At 42.8% G+C, this 16,292-nt stretch overlaps 1 long non-coding RNA gene across 1 annotated transcript; it reads right to left on the reverse strand.

The window, feature by feature from the left end:
• Positions 1-15,435: 15,435 nt before the first annotated feature.
• LOC147863229 (uncharacterized) lies at positions 15,436-16,292 on the reverse strand. The gene is made up of 2 exons (XR_015529970.1): positions 16,098-16,292; positions 15,436-15,892 (listed from the first exon to the last, which is right to left on the reverse strand). It is a non-coding gene; the product is annotated as an uncharacterized LOC147863229 (long non-coding RNA).

Raw genomic sequence — 16,292 nt, forward strand, 5'->3', positions numbered from 1 at the left:
TTACGCACACAATTTCGACTACGAAGTGTATAGCGAAATGTACGGGCACAACTCGGAGTACGAAGATTGTGGCGGAATGTATGCACACAACTCCGACCGTGGTGGAATGTTCATGATGAAACATAGAGAAAACTCTATGTCGGCCTCTACCTCAACTAGTTCCTTTGGTCTGGAAGACGTATGGTTCGTCGATTCCGGTGCCTCGAACCATATGACATCGCATCAAGAATGGTTCTGAGAACTTCGAGAGCTGGACCGACACGGCTATGTCGAAACTGGAGACGACACTACGCACCCGATTCGGCACATCGGCAATGTTCCATTGGGAAAAGAAGGTAAGAAAAATTACATTAAAAATATCTTGCATGTACCAACAATTACAAAGAATTTGGTCTCCGTCGGCCAAATTGTAGAGCAAGGGATGCAAGTTCGATTTAATTAAGGCGGTTGCTTCATTGAAAAAGAGGGCCGACTCATCGCACGCAGACGAAGAGAGGGCCGGATGTTCATTCTCGATTCACACGAGATGAAATCTGCCATGTTCGCGAAAGGCACGAAAGCCGACTCCAACATAGAGGTATGGCACAAGCGAATCGGCCACATCAATCTCAACAAACTGAAAGCAATGAAATCGAAAGGAGTCGTCATTGAACTCCCGACATTCAAAGAAAAGGAGATTGAAGGTGTATGCGAAGCATGCCAATTCGGCAAGCAACACGGACACCCATTCCCGAAAGAGCGGAACGTGAGCAAAGGTCTACTCGACGTAGTCCATTCCGACGTATGGGAACCGGCGCAAATGGCTACATTCGGCAGATGCCAATATTACGTGCTCTTCATCGACGACTTGTCTAGGCACACTTGGATCTACCCGATGCGGCAAAAGAGCGAAGTGTTCGGACACTTCCAAAAATTCAAGAATGAAGTTGAGAAATATGATGTATGATGCCTTCGATCGGATGGCGGCAAGGAGTACTTGTCCGACAATTTCACGGCGTATCTCCGAAAGGAAGGAATTCGGCGAGAATTCACGTGCCGACACACTCCGCAACAAAATGGAGTAGCCGAGCGCAAAAATTGGCACATCCTCGAAGTAGCGCGGGCCATGATGAACGAGAAGCATATGCCCAAGTCATATTGGGCCGAAGCTGCAAATACGGCCGTCTACCTAATGAACCGATGCACAACATCCGGCGTGCATGAACTTACTCCGCACGAGAAGTTCTTCGGAAAGAAGCCGGACCTATCACATGTTCGGATATTCGGCTCCATTGCGTACGTGCACATCCCCGATAAGAAGCGTCAAAAGCTTGACCCGAAGTCGGAGAAATGTATCCTCGTAGGATACTCATTGGGGCAAAAGGGGTACAAGTGCTACAACCCCTCAACTCGAAAATCTCGAGTAAGTCGAGACGTCGTGTTTGATGAGTCCGCATCCTGGTACGCACCAGAGACAACTCCGACTCCGACTCCGCTCGACCCGGAATCCGTCGAACCAGCGATAGAGGATGAAGATCGCCTTACGCGCATGTTCGAAGAAAGTCCGATCACGACTCGACTGAGCAGACCACAAGAGCCTTTGAGCGATCAAAGCACATCACGGCCTAGCCCGAAGATGGACAAAGGCAAGGCAAAAATGGTGGAATACGAAGACGATCGCTTCGATGACAATGAGTCGACTCACTCACTGGACAGTGAGTTCGGCGGCTTCGATGTTCCAATCGGAGCTAAGAAAACCCTCATCTCTGCAAATGAAAAGCTCCGTCGCTCCACCCGTGAAAAGAATCCGGTCAGCCGATTCGGCTACAACGACTACATGGCATATCATTATGCCTTTATGATGAAGGTGGCGACAGTACGCGAGCCAGAAACATTCTCCGAAGCAGCCAAGGACCCGCGATGGATCGAAGCAATGAATGAGGAGATGCAGGCACTACGGAAGAACGAGACGTGGGATCTCATTTCCACCTCACCACACAAAAAGGCGACCGGATGCAGATGGATCTAGAAGGTGAAGTATAATGCCGATGCTCCGTAAACCACTACAAAGCTCGACTCGTAGCGAAAGGATACACTCAGACGCATGGTGTCGACTACGAAGAGAACTTTGCCCCGGTGGCAAAGATGACGATGGTGCAGACCGTAATTGCGCTTGCCGCGGGGAAAGGGTGGCACCTCCATCAAATGGACGTCAAGAACGCCTTTCTACAAGCAGAATTAGAAGAGGAGGTGTACATGATACAACCACCCTTCTTCAACTCAAGCACCCATCCAAAAGTTGTATACCGACTCAAGAAGCCACTCTACGGCCTCAAGCAAGCACCGCATGCTTGGCATTCGAAGATAACGCAATATCTTCATCAAATCAGATTCTGTATATCAAAATCAAACAACTCCCTCTACATACGAAGCGATTCCGCAAGTCCGATCGTCATCATCTTATATGTGGATGACCTAGTCATTGGAGGTGAGCATCTCGTTGAAATCAATAAGGTCAAATCTCTCCTTTCCGACAAGTTCGAGATAATGGACATGAAGAAACTCCACTACTTCCTTGGCATCGAGGTAATTCGAACTCCGGCCGGTATCATGATCTCTCAACGGCACTACATCCTCAACTTGTTATACAAGTTCGGAATGGTTGAGTGCAAATCTGTGGCAACTCCGCTCGATCGCATTCTCAAACTCGATGCGAACTCTAGCACCAAATACGGCCGTCTACCTAATGAACCGGTGCACAACATCCGGCATGCACGAGGTCACTCCGCATGAGAAATACTTCAGAAAGACGTTGGACTTATCGCACACCCAGATATTCGGCGTGATAGCGTACGTGCACATCCCCGACGAGAAGCGTCAAAAGCTTGACCCGAAGTCGGAGAAATGTATCCTCGTAGGATACTCACTGGAGCAAAAGGGGTACAAGTGCTCAAACCCCGCAACTTGAAAATCTCGAGTAAGTTGAGACGTCGTGTTTGACGAGTCCGCATCCTGGTACGCACCAGAGACAACTTCGACTCCGACTCCGCTCGACCCGGAAGCCGCCGAACAAGAGATAGAGGATGAAGATTGCTTTACACACATGTTCGAAGAAAGTCCGATCACGACTCGACTGAGCAGACCACAAGAGCCTTTGAGCAATCAAAGCACATCACGGCCTAGCCTAAAGATGGACAAAGGGAAGGCGAAAATGTCGGAATATGAAGACGATCGCTTCGACGACGATGAGTCGACTCACTCACTAGACAGTGAGTTCGGCGGCTTCTAAGTACCAATCAGAGCTAAGAAAGCCCTCATCTCTGCAAATGAAAAGCTCCATCGCTCCACCCGTGAAAAGAATCTGGTCAGCTGATTCGGTTACAACGACTACATGGCATATCACTATGCCTTTATGATGAAGGTGGCGACAGTACGCGAGCCGGAAAGATTTTCCGAAGCAGCCAAGGATCCGTGATGGATCGAATCCATGAACGAGGAGATGCAAGCACTATGCAAGAACGAGACATGGGATCTCGTTCCCATCTCACCACACAAAAAGGCGATCGGATGCAGATGGATTTACAAAGTGAAGTACAACGTCGATGGTTCCGTCAACCGCTACAAAGCGCGACTTGGAGCGAAAGGCTATGCACAAACGCACAACGTTGACTACGAAGAGACCTTTGCCCCGGTGGCAAAGATGACGATGGTACGGACCGTAATTGTGCTCGCCGCGGTGAAAGGGTGGCACCTCCATCAAATGGACGTCAAGAATTCCTTTCTACAAGGAGAATTAGAAGAGGAGGTGTACATGATACAACCACCCGGCTTCAACTTGAGCACCCATCCGAAAGCTATATGCCAACTCAAGAAGCCACTGTACAGCCTCAAGTAAGCACCGCATGCTTGGCATTCGAAGATAACGCAATATCTTCATCAAATCAGCTTTCGTATGTCAAAATCAGACAACTCCCTCTACATACGAAGCGATTCCGCAAGTCCGATCGTCATCATCTTATATGTGGATGACCTAGTCATTGGAGGTGAGCATCTCGTCGAAATCAATAAAGTCAAATCCCTCCTTTCTGACAAGTTCGAGATGATGGACATGAAGCAGCTCCACTACTTCCTCGGCATCGAGGTAATTCGGACTCCGGCCGGAATCATGATCTCTCAACGGCACTACATCCTCAATTTGTTATAAAAGTTCGGCATGGCTGAGTGCCAATCCGCGGCAACCTCGCTCAATCGCAATCTCAAACTAGATGCGAACTCTGGCACCAAAGCGTGTGAGCCGACTCAGTATCGGCAACTCATTGGGAGTCTCATCTACCTCACGATCACACGACCCGATCTCAATTATCCGGTCGGTCTCCTTAGCCAATTCATGTAGACACCGCGTGATACTCACTTGGATTGCGCTAAGCGAGTTCTATGATATGTGAGCGGCACAATGGATTGCGCATCCTCTACAAGACGGTGATGCCAATACAACTTGAGGGGTACACAAACGCCGATTGGGCCGCTACAAAGCCGATAGAAGATCAACCTCCGGATTTGTTTTTTCCCTCGGCAACGGAGCAATATCCTGGAGCAGCAAAAAGCAACCAACCGTCGCTCTTTTGAGCACAGAGGCAGAATACAGGGGCGTGACAATGGCCGCATGTGAGGCCGTATGGCTCAAAAGGATAGTCAAGGATCCAACTTCCCTTTACTCAGACAACGTGAGCAGTATCTATCTGGCTCGGAACCCGGTGTTCCATGCGCAGAATACAGGGGCGTGACAATGGCCGCATGTGAGGCCGTATGGCTCAAAAGGATAGTCAAGGATCTGGGCGTACCCATCAAGGATCCAACTTCCCTTTACTCAGACAACATGAGCAGTATCTATCTAGCTCGGAACCCGGTGTTCCATGCGCGGACAAAGCACATCAAAGTGCACTATCACTTCATCCGAGAGCGCGTTCTAGCTGGCGATGTCGACCTACAACACATTAGCACAAATCTTCAAATGGCCGACATCTTCACTAAAGCCCTAGGAGCTGACAAGCTATGGCAACTCATGACCGATCTCGGATTGATGATCCCTGACCTGCCAAGCTTGAGGGGGAGTATTGAAGACACTACAAAATAACGTGTGGATTTCGCAACTGCGCAATGAAGCCGCGAAGATCTGATCTACCGCGCAAAGCCGTGAAGAAAGACGCAAGCCGAAGCACAGACTTCGCAACTACGCACAACGCAAGCTGGAGCACGGATTCCGCAACTCCGCATAAATGCGAGTCGACGCGGACTCCGGAATGCCAGTCGAAGCGGATTTCGGATATCGTATGAAACCGACCCGACTTGAGCTTGAGGGGGCGTGTTGAGAATCAAGCTCAACTTGTTCTAGTGTGTGAACTCACCTTGAGAGTGAATAGACACTCCAACAGTCAAGAGTCACCATTATGTCACCACTTTGTATTCTAGCATTTAGTATGAGTCATAGAATCATATTCTATGACACATAACTTATGAGCTTTCACATTCCCCATGCTCCATGAGTCTTGTAGTTAATGAAGAGAGAGGGTGACTATATAAAGCACCCTCCTCCCACCTTGTATAACGTTGAGTCTTTCTACTTTGTTAATATACTTTACCTTGCGTATTCTCTGTGTCTTACTCCTTGTCTCTCTCTCTCTCTCTCTCTCTCTCTCTCATACACACATAGCTCATATCTATTCCGCTACACAAGAATCATACCCGATTCTTTACAATATCCTTAATCTTCCTAACATTTGTGCGCAAGAATTATAAAAGTTCCTTCAACTCCCCTTCACCTTAGTCCCTGTGACTTCGTTGCACGAACCACAACTACCCCGACACCGCGAAGACGAACATTGCTTCCTTGCGTTCTTCCTCACGCAATTGATGTAGTGAAATGGTTGCAATCCTATGAGTAGATCATCGGGTTTGTCGATACTGGATTTCTATTGTTCTCCGATCTATGTTTGGGTTATGTAATTCAAACCATGGTAATCCCAAAACAATGGGATGTTTTGGGCTACTAATTATATTAAATGATACTACACACGCTAAATTATCTAGGACAATATTAACTAGCTCTGACTCTTCTATGATATTTCCAAAAGCAATGAGACGACCATCAATGACTATTACGGAGGCTGGACAGGAGAGTTTTCTTAGGGATATCTGATGAGCTTGGGCAAAATTCCTATCCATGAAGCAAGAATTAGCTCCAGAATCTAGGAGTGCTAAGAAATGTATTGGAGGGGTACTTTTAGTACTAACTGTTACTTGAGCTAAGAACACATTTGTTCTGTACACATAACGTTGGTGAGGGTAGGTCACTAATATTTACATTAGTGAAGGGTATGTTCACTATTATTAAAAAGGGGACTAATGATTGGATAGAATGAATGATATGTGCATGCACTATCATGATTTAGACAACCAATGAATAGAGAGCCTTTTAGAAAGGCACATCTATTCAAGGGGCCTAGGAAAAGGTATAAATATGAGGCTTAGCTACCCTCATAGAAATCATCACGTCGGAAGGCTTCTATCCAATCTATTTTCTTCCTTTTTACTTGATTTGGTCTATTGATTAGTAATAGACTCTTAACAGTGGTATCAGAGCTTTTACTAACAATTTTTTTGTTGTTTTGATGTTTTTTGCGTGTGAGCGAGGGGGATCTAACAAGGCTCGTCATGCTCTTCTCAGGATCAAAACAACACTCTAAACCCGGTATTCTTCTTTTTTGATCTCTTCTCTTTTTCTATTATGCGTTCTTTATGGTCGAATCGAATTGGTATTACGTTTTATTCTCTTTCTTTCTACCTCCTACTACGCTACGATTTTACTTATTATTATGCATCGGGCCGAGCGTGTTTGCACTAATCGCACACGCTCAACTCATGGCCTTTTGCATATTGCAATATATATCCCACTCTCTCCTCTCTGGAACTCTTACGATAATAATTATTCTTGTGCATTGGGTCGAGCGTGTTTGCTCTAATCGCACACGCTTATCTCATGGCCGTTTTGCATATGATGTTGAGTATACCACTCTTCCCCTCTATTGAGCCATCACTTGGCCGATTCTAAGGGATGATGTGGCCTTGACGAGGTATATGTCACTTACCTATGCCACTTTCCTCTTTAATTAGCCATTACTTGGCCGATTCTAGGGATATGTGGTGGTCTTGAGGAGGTGCATGTCAACTACCCTAGGGTTTCGTATCTTAGGGCATGTTTGATTCCATACACCTAATTGTTGATTATTCTAATTAAATCTTAATTTCATAAGTATTGTTTCACTTATATGATTTTCTAGTAATTATTATTTACCCGCCCACAATTAACTCTCCTTTTTCCACTTACTTTTCATGTATAAAGTATTTACATCGTTTAATTTTAATGTAACCTTTACGTGTAGACTATTTTTTTCGTATGGAGTGGCTTGTTGAACGATTTTTTTTCAACGGGTCATCTAGGTTTAACTCTTATCATCAAGCCTTAGAAAACGAGTAAAACCATATGAGTTCCCTTATTGATGTTTTACTCATGGATTTGAGTATTACATCTTTGCGCACAACACCGTCATCACTTGTATCAATTTGTGGCTTATGTCACAATTGTGCAAGTTATAACAATCATATTGGGATGTATATGTGTATACCTTGCACTTCCCATTTATTTGTGACATTGTTTTTTTCGTAGGTAACACATGGGTTCTTTTTTTTTTACCCTTGTTTTCGTCACTACTTAACTCTTATGAGTAGTGCCTTATTTTATCATTTTATCATCACGTTTGCTTATTGCTCGCAAGACTAGAATATTACTTGTGAGTGCACTTGTTTTTTCACGTAATACACTTTCTCGACCATATAATACATGATGGGTTGGCATTAATATAAGGCTATCTAGGAAATTTCATTGATGTAAGAACCATGGTTGAGCCTCGGGGAGCCGCCATGATTACTCAAGATAGAGATCCGAGAAATACATCTTAGCTATGTTTTCCCCCATGGTTTTTAAAACACCATAGTGTTACCATAGTTATCGGATCTCGAATCACATCTCATATGTCTAGAGGGGTAAAGACATGAGATACTTTCTTGGATAAAGTTCTTTCAATCAAAATTTCAAGCATTCATTTTGCTTGTGTATTTTCTGAACCTCCTTATTTTATTGCATACCCACAGCGTGCATCATGGAACAAGTTTTGAACGCAGTTGGAACGATCTCTCCAAATGAGACCTCTCAACCCCAATCCGCATCTCGCACACAAGCTGAGATCACTATTGAGCAATTGCTCACTACTACCTTGAATCAATTGGCCGAAATGAGACAGGCCAATATGGCATTGGAAAAGAAATTCCAAGAATTAACTATTGAGTCCAAGAAAGAAGGTGAACCTTCCTTCGTAGTCACGCCTTTCAAGGGAGATAAGAAAGAAAGAACCGAGGAGGCCATTAGCACTTGGCTTGGTCGTTGGGAGTCTCACTTTGAGCTTCATCCCAAGCCCGATGCAGTAAAAATTGGTTATGTCGGTCGTGAGTTAGGTGGCCGGGCTGCTGCTTGGTGGCGTGGCCTAAGGACCGCAAAAAACTTACCCACAACTTGGGAAGGTTTCGTTGATGTTTTTAAGAAACAATTCTTGCAGCCACCTTCTCAAACCGAACAAGCGCAACACTTGCTCACATTGTCTAGTAAGCCATTTACCTCTCTCGAGGATTATGTGCATCACGCTCGGACCCAGATCAAAAAATCGGGACTTACGGGTGAGAAATGGTTTGTCGCTTGTTTTTTGAATGGTATTCCCAATGGGGATTATCATTGGATTGTCCATGACAAGGACCCCACAACTTTCGAGGAAGCCGTCAACATTGTGTTGCGATACCATAGGACTTCCCAGAAAGACCACAATAAACCTGAGTTCGCCAAAACTCCGAATGTCAAGTTCATTGGGAAACGTAAGCAATCCAGTGACACTCTTGACTGCGACTCAAAGAAACCGAACCTCTTCTGTGCATATTGCAAGAAGCGGGGCCACACAAAGGATACCTGTCGTCGTCTTGAGAGGAAGTCAATGAACACCCCTCCTCAAGACAAATCTACGAGTCACACAGGTGAGTCTTTTGATATTGTTGAAGTTCATACCAATCACTTAAGTTTATGTGAATGCACTTTTCCTTCACATTTACTTGGACCTAATGATTTACTCCGAGCAGTCGGATATATCAATGGAACACAAGCACATTTCTTGTTTGATTCCGGTAGTTCTCACAATTTTCTTAATGATCACTTTGTGCAACAAATGGAGCTCCACATAAACGCAAGTGATCATATCTATCAAGTTCACATGGCAAATGGAAACGTTCAATACATCAGTGGCATTGTTTGTCAACTGCCAATTCAAATAGATACTTATTTGGAGAAGCTTGACTTTCATGTTATGAAATTACAATCCGCAGATGTCATTTTAGGATATCCTTGTTTTTTTAATAAAAACCCTTCTTTGTCCATTGATTGGGTTAATCACTCAATCACATTTGAACTTAATAATTGTAAACATTTTATTCAATGTTCCAAACTTCCTTCTCATTCACTTGTGTCTTCTAAATCTTTAAGTGAGTATTCTAGTTCATTAATTTATTCGTGTGTAATTGATCCTGCGGTTCAATTTTATTATTTTAATATTAACGCCACACAATTACCACATTTTGAGCAACGATTACTTGACTCTATTTTAGAGGATTTTCAAGATGTGTTTCCTACTGAATTACCGCTTACTTTACCACCTAAACGTAATGTGGACCATCAAATTGAACTCATCCCTGGGGCTGCTCCTGTGAGCATTCCACCTTACCGACTTAGTCGATTAGAAGAGGATGAGATCGCTAAACAACTTAAGGAATACTTGAGTATGGGCCACATTAGGTATAGTAAATCACCTTGGGGTGCGCCAGTTCTATTAGTCAAGAAGAAGGAAGGTTCGTGGCGAATGTGTATCAATTATCGCCGTTTGAATAAAATAACAATTAAGAATGCATATCCATTACCTCGTGCCGATGATTTGATTGATCATTTGCACGGGGCTCGATATTTTACGAAAATTGACTTACGAACTGGTTATCATCAGATTCGCATCGCCGAGGATGATATTCCTAAAACCGCTTTTCGTACGCGCTATGGCCATTATGAGTTTTTAGTCATGCCATTTGGGTTGACTAATGCTCCAGCCACATTCCAACAAGCGATGAATGATGTTTTCCGAGATCAAATCAGTGATTTTGTTGTCGTCTTCTTGGATGATATTTTGATATATAGCCGTACCTTGCAAGATCATGTTCAACATGTTCGATTTGTTTTGCGAAAGTTGCGTGACAACTCTTTCTATGCAAAACATTCAAAATGTGACTTCTTCCAAAAATCTATTGTGTACCTAGGTCATTTAATTACAGAAAATGGCGTTGAAATTGAACCTTCTTGTATTGAAAAGGTTAAACTTTGGCCCATTCCTTGTAATATTCGTGAACTTAGATCATTCTTAGGGTTTGTTGGATTTTTACGAAAATCAATTCGTAACTATTCCAAATTGACTACGCCATTAACTGACCTTTTAAAAGGTCATCCACGTAAGTCTGTCAAACCAATTTCATGGAATGAACAACTTGACAAATCATTTGAGACACTCAAGGAGCATGTGTGTCAGGCTCCCACTCTTCTATTACCAGACCCTTCTAAGCCTTTCTCAATTGAAACCGATGCTAGTGATTATGCTATTGGTGCCGTTCTTTATCAAGGTGGTCACCCTATTGCTTTTGAAAGTAAGAAGCTTGATGCTGCTCAATCTCGGTATTCGGTTCAAGAGAAAGAGTTGTTTGCGGTGATACACGCACTTAAAACATGGAGGCACTATCTCTATGGAAATAAATTTGTGGTTACAACAGACCATCAATCATTAAAGTATTTTTGTGACCAGCCCGATCTTGTTGGTCGTAAAGGCCGTTGGGCTGAACTTATGCAAGATTTTGATTTTTCCATACGCTATCGCAAGGGTTCTATGAACACCGTTGCTGATGCTCTTAGTCGCATTAAAGAAGTTAACATGCTTAGCTTCACGGAAATAAAATCTGATCTTTTAGATCACCTTCGAGGGAAATACCTTGATGACAGTTATTTCTCAAAATACTGGACGAAAGCCGAATCTGATTTAGATGCCGATACTAGCACCCTACCCTCGAAGGCGACCTTTCACATTACAAATGGTTTGCTCTACCATAGTGGAAAGGTCTGTGTTCCAGATTTACCAAATGTTAAACAGAAATTTTTTCATGAATGTCATGATGCACCATCTGCTGGTCATCCTGGAATACAACGCACACTCGTTCTCATCTCGTGTACTTTTTTCTGGCCTAAGATGCGCTCTGACGTGCATAAATACGTAACTCAATGCTTACAATGTCAGATTAATAAGTCGGAACGACTTAAAGCTGCTGGTCTTTTACATCCCTTAGATATTCCCAACAATAAATGGGAAAGTATCTCGATGGATTTTATTGTTAGTTTACCTCGTACACAGAGGGGTCATGATGCCATATGGGTTGTCGTTGACAGGCTAACAAAATTAGCTAGATTTATTCCTACAAAAACCACGGTAACCGCTCAACAGTTGGCTTATCAATTTGTTGATGAGTTATTTCGTTTTTATGGATTACCGATGGATATTGTTAGTGATCGAGATTCCAAGTTTATTAGTGACTTTTGGACTCAGGTCTTTAAGAAACTAGAAACTACGTTGAGCATGAGTTCCGCAGATCATCCTCAGTCTGATGGACAAACTGAACGAGTTAATCAAATTATTGAGGACATGCTTCGAGCTTATATAGCAAAAACCCCTTCTAAGTGGGAGCAATACCTTCCTATCTTAGAATTTGCCTATAATAGCTCTAAACATACATCCACTGGATATAGTCCTTTTATGTTGATGTATGGTTTTCAGCCACGTGCCCCAGTTGATGTCACGATTCATCGTGATACATTAGACAGTACACGCAATTTTTTGCAAGACATGAACCAAATGTTGCATATTGCCAAAGAAAATGTCAAGACAGCTCAAGATCGTGCTCGATTTTATGCTGATCAGGATAGACGTCCTCGTGCATTTACTATTGGTCAAAAAGTTTTTTTGCGTGTCCCGACTGATTCTACGTCATTATCTACGGGCAAGTGCGCTAAGTTAGCCCCACGATATTGTGGCCCATTTGAAATCCTTAAGCGAGTTGGGTCATCTGCTTATCACCTTGCCTTACCTCGTAACGTTGGTATTCATCCTGTTTTTCACGTCAGTCGTCTAAAACCATTTTTAGGCTCTAGTGATAACACCATCACAATCCAAGATCTTGTAACATTAGAGGATTTTTCTTATAAACCTCATGTTCCTGAACGAATTCTTGATTCTCGTACTAAACGTTTACGTTCTAAAGAGATTCGGCTATTCAAGATCAAATGGATGGATAAACCTATTGATGATGCCACATGGGAACGCGAGCATTCGCTTAAGGCACAATTTCCTCACTTTATATTGCAAGAGTGCAATCTTTTGAAGTAGGGGAGTATGTTATGTACACATAACGTTGGTGAGGGTAGGTCACTAATATTTACATTAGTGAAGGGTATGTTCACTATTATTAAAAAGGGGACTAATGATTGGATAGAATGAATGATATGTGCATGCACTATCATGATTTAGACAACCAATGAATAGAGAGCCTTTTAGAAAGGCACATCTATTCAAGGGGCCTAGGAAAAGGTATAAATATGAGGCTTAGCTACCCTCATAGAAATCATCACGTCGGAAGGCTTCTATCCAATCTATTTTCTTCCTTTTTACTTGATTTGGTCTATTGATTAGTAATAGACTCTTAACAACATTGTTAACTTGCTTAGAGGGAATGGAACCACTAATGGGTTGCACATATCTAGGGTTGTCCAACCAAATGGCTCCTACTTTGACTGGACTTGCGATAGATTTGGGCTATTAGTACTATTAGGACTATAAGATATTCCTACTGAAATAGACTTGGGTTTAGTACAATTAGAACTAGCAATGGGGACAGTTCACTACAATATGCCCTGGTCCACCGCAACAGAGACACTGAAATAAATAAATAAAATAAATAGAGACATAGTCGATTTGCTCGGCGTTGCTGCTTTTCCTCTTCTGATATGTTGCGCTCGTGATAGGCCACAACCGGTTACCATTCGTATATTCGTGTGCAAGAAATAACGCTCAGACAGAAAACCAAAGGACAAAATAGCTAAAAACAGAGAACACACAGATTTTACCATGGAAACCCGAACTGGGAAAAACCACATGGAGTCCATTTGCTCCAAAAACATATCACTATGATGATGAGGGGTACAACAAGAAACTCAGAGGAAACGACCTTGAGATCTTCTACGTCAATAAACGACTATGGAGTTGCACTTACTCACACTCTCCCTCTCTCACACGTTCTCATAGTTACAAAGACCACTACCCCGTACTAACTATATGTCTTACGATAATGATTGCCCTAGATGCTTATATACTAGTACAACTTTCGGACTATTTACAAGTATAGCCCACAGAGGCTTATTTCGACTATTTACAGATATAGTCTCCCGAGTTGGCTGTCTACACGATTTTTGTTTCGGCCTCAACCTATTGGCCTCCACCGAATTCCTCATCAACTCAGCTCTTCTCTCTTCCCTCCGGAGGGACCTGTTTCCCAACACGATAATGGTCTGCGATGACGTGTGGTGTCGATTTCCATCGGAGTAGAAGTATTTGCTGGAGACGCATTATATGACTCCCTTGGAAAAGGTTTTGCTACAACTGAGGCATAGGTGGGCTCTAATCTTGTCCTTGGCATCTAGAACTGACATTCCGAATGTCGTTCGAAAAGGCGGTTATCGCATCGCACATGCCACTGATTGCTTCTTTCAATGACTTTGGCTCTTCGGGGAAAGTTAAGAGTAAATCCTTGACATCATTACGTAGGCCAAAACAAAATTGCTCCATTAATTCTTGGTCATTCTAGGGAATATAAGTGGTGAGAAGACAGAAATCCGCAGCATAAGCCGAGGCCGGCCGCTCACCTTGGTGCAATCTTCGGATTTTGTTGATTGCCGTCCTAACATTGTTGGTATCTCCAAAACAAGCTTTAAACTCGCCAATAAACTCTTCGAAATTATTTAACAAGGGAGAGCTTTTTTCTAAGAGGGGGGTGAACCATGCCAATGTCGTGCCACTAAGTAGCGTGCCTACTAGTCCCACTTGTGATGCATCAGTGGGATATCGAGAAGGGAACAAGGTATACCAAATTGGTTCAAACTGTTAGGAATAATACTAAAACAGAGAGAGAATTAGAACTAGAGAAGGGAAGTACTATGAGGATTAGTACTAAGAGGAAGGGAATGTGTAAGACTCATGAGAGAAAAAAAGAGAAAAAGAGAACGAATGATGATAACAGGTGATATATTATATGAAGAGTAATTACAAGAATAACTATGAGGCTTACGACTGGTGTTGAACCAATTTGGTTCTTGATAATACCATGTGCCTCTTTTTATAGTGGCTTTAGGAATACTCTTGACATTTCTAGAATGTTCCAGAGAAATCTAGAATATACATGGATTTCCCAAGTGAAATAATAAATGGAAGTAGCATTCTTTGTATTACAACTTATAACTTAATGGTAAGGCTTTTGCCCATGTGCCACAAGGTCATGGGTTCAAATCCTTTTGAAGCCATACCATGCTATATCATGACAATTCTTTATTATGGTTGGAACATGGAAGACTTTTTTGATATATGTCTTGTTGCCTTTTTTACTGAATGGGACATTGCCAACATGCCCGTATTGAATGAGTGGTGTCATCCCTAGTCTCAACATAGCCGGGCCAATCAGGTATTCGCGGGTCTCGGAACCATTCTTTTTTTTTTCCATAAAAAATATGCTCCATTGGTATTAAAATTAACAATGCCAAAGGCAATCTACAAATTGTACATAATAGTTTCCACTCCATAAGTATATATCGTAAAAAAAGGGACCAAATAATGATGGCATTTGTTATGGCCTCTAAAAAACATCATGTTGCAGCCAACATTGGCTGAATGTGATTCCACATATACTAAAGCTCTTTAGTATACCCATATTCAACCTATAAACAAATTCCTGCGGTCCAAGTGAATACATATCTTGGTGGTAATCATGGCTAGTAGTCTAAAAACTCCATGTTTGCATTTGGTTCCGCATGTACTAAAGTTGTTCACCATCACCTGGTTGTCCAATAGCTGTTCCCGTTCCTTGGCCTTTAATTTTCCCTTGTGAATGTCCTTTTGTACCACTTAGGTAATACAAAACTGCTCTCTCCAATCAAGCCATTGAGGTAATCTGCTACTTCTTGGCCGTAGTCTTCTTCAAGCTGACTTTCCAAGCTCATAAATCTGTCCAACCTCTTGTATCTTTGTCTGTCTTTTCCCATGCAAGATTGAACCTTCCTCGGCTGTTGCCGTTGAAAACACAACACCAAAACAGTCCCTGCAGCACCTGTCACTTTGAAGCAACCATGATAATCTCTACCAACTCAGAACAGCCATACATTGATTAGACCATAATCTCATCACAACCATTCTTCATTTAACCCACATCAGTCATGTCTCCGATTAACGTCATTGCCCAAAAACCCCAAAAATCTGTGATAAGAATAAAATCCGTCTAAAAATTCCTCACCCACTCGTGATGATTGGCTTCGACCCTCCCCACCATCTTCACTCATCCTCACCACAAATATTTCTTCCTTTAGTCGACATCAGCCATCTCACCGATTAACCTGGTTCCAATGTCCACGCATATCCTGTATAATCAACAAAAACTTAGGTTAAAACATGTCCTCACCCACTCCTGCACATTGGCTTCGACCCTCCCCACCATCTTCACTCATCCTTAACACAATAATTCTTCATTCAGTCGACATCAGCCATCTCACCAAATACCACGGTGGCAATGTCCACGCATATCCTGTATTGATCAACACAAAATTAGTGTAAACATTTCCTCACCCACTCGTTATAGTCGGCTTCACCCTCCCCACCATCTTCACTCAACCTTATCACTTTCACACAGAAAATTTCTTCGTTCAATCCACATCAACCGTCTAGCCAATTATCGTCATGACCAATGTCCACGAAAAAACCTGTATCAATAACAAAACAGTTAATCTCAAAGTTTCCTCACTCATGATAGACGGCTTCGAC

Source organism: Azolla caroliniana, unplaced genomic scaffold (genome assembly GCF_043228905.1).
Source record: "Azolla caroliniana isolate FFs.n. ecotype wild unplaced genomic scaffold, voAzoCaro1.0.p SCAF_6, whole genome shotgun sequence".
Classification (NCBI taxonomy): Eukaryota; Viridiplantae; Streptophyta; class Polypodiopsida; order Salviniales; family Salviniaceae; genus Azolla; species Azolla caroliniana.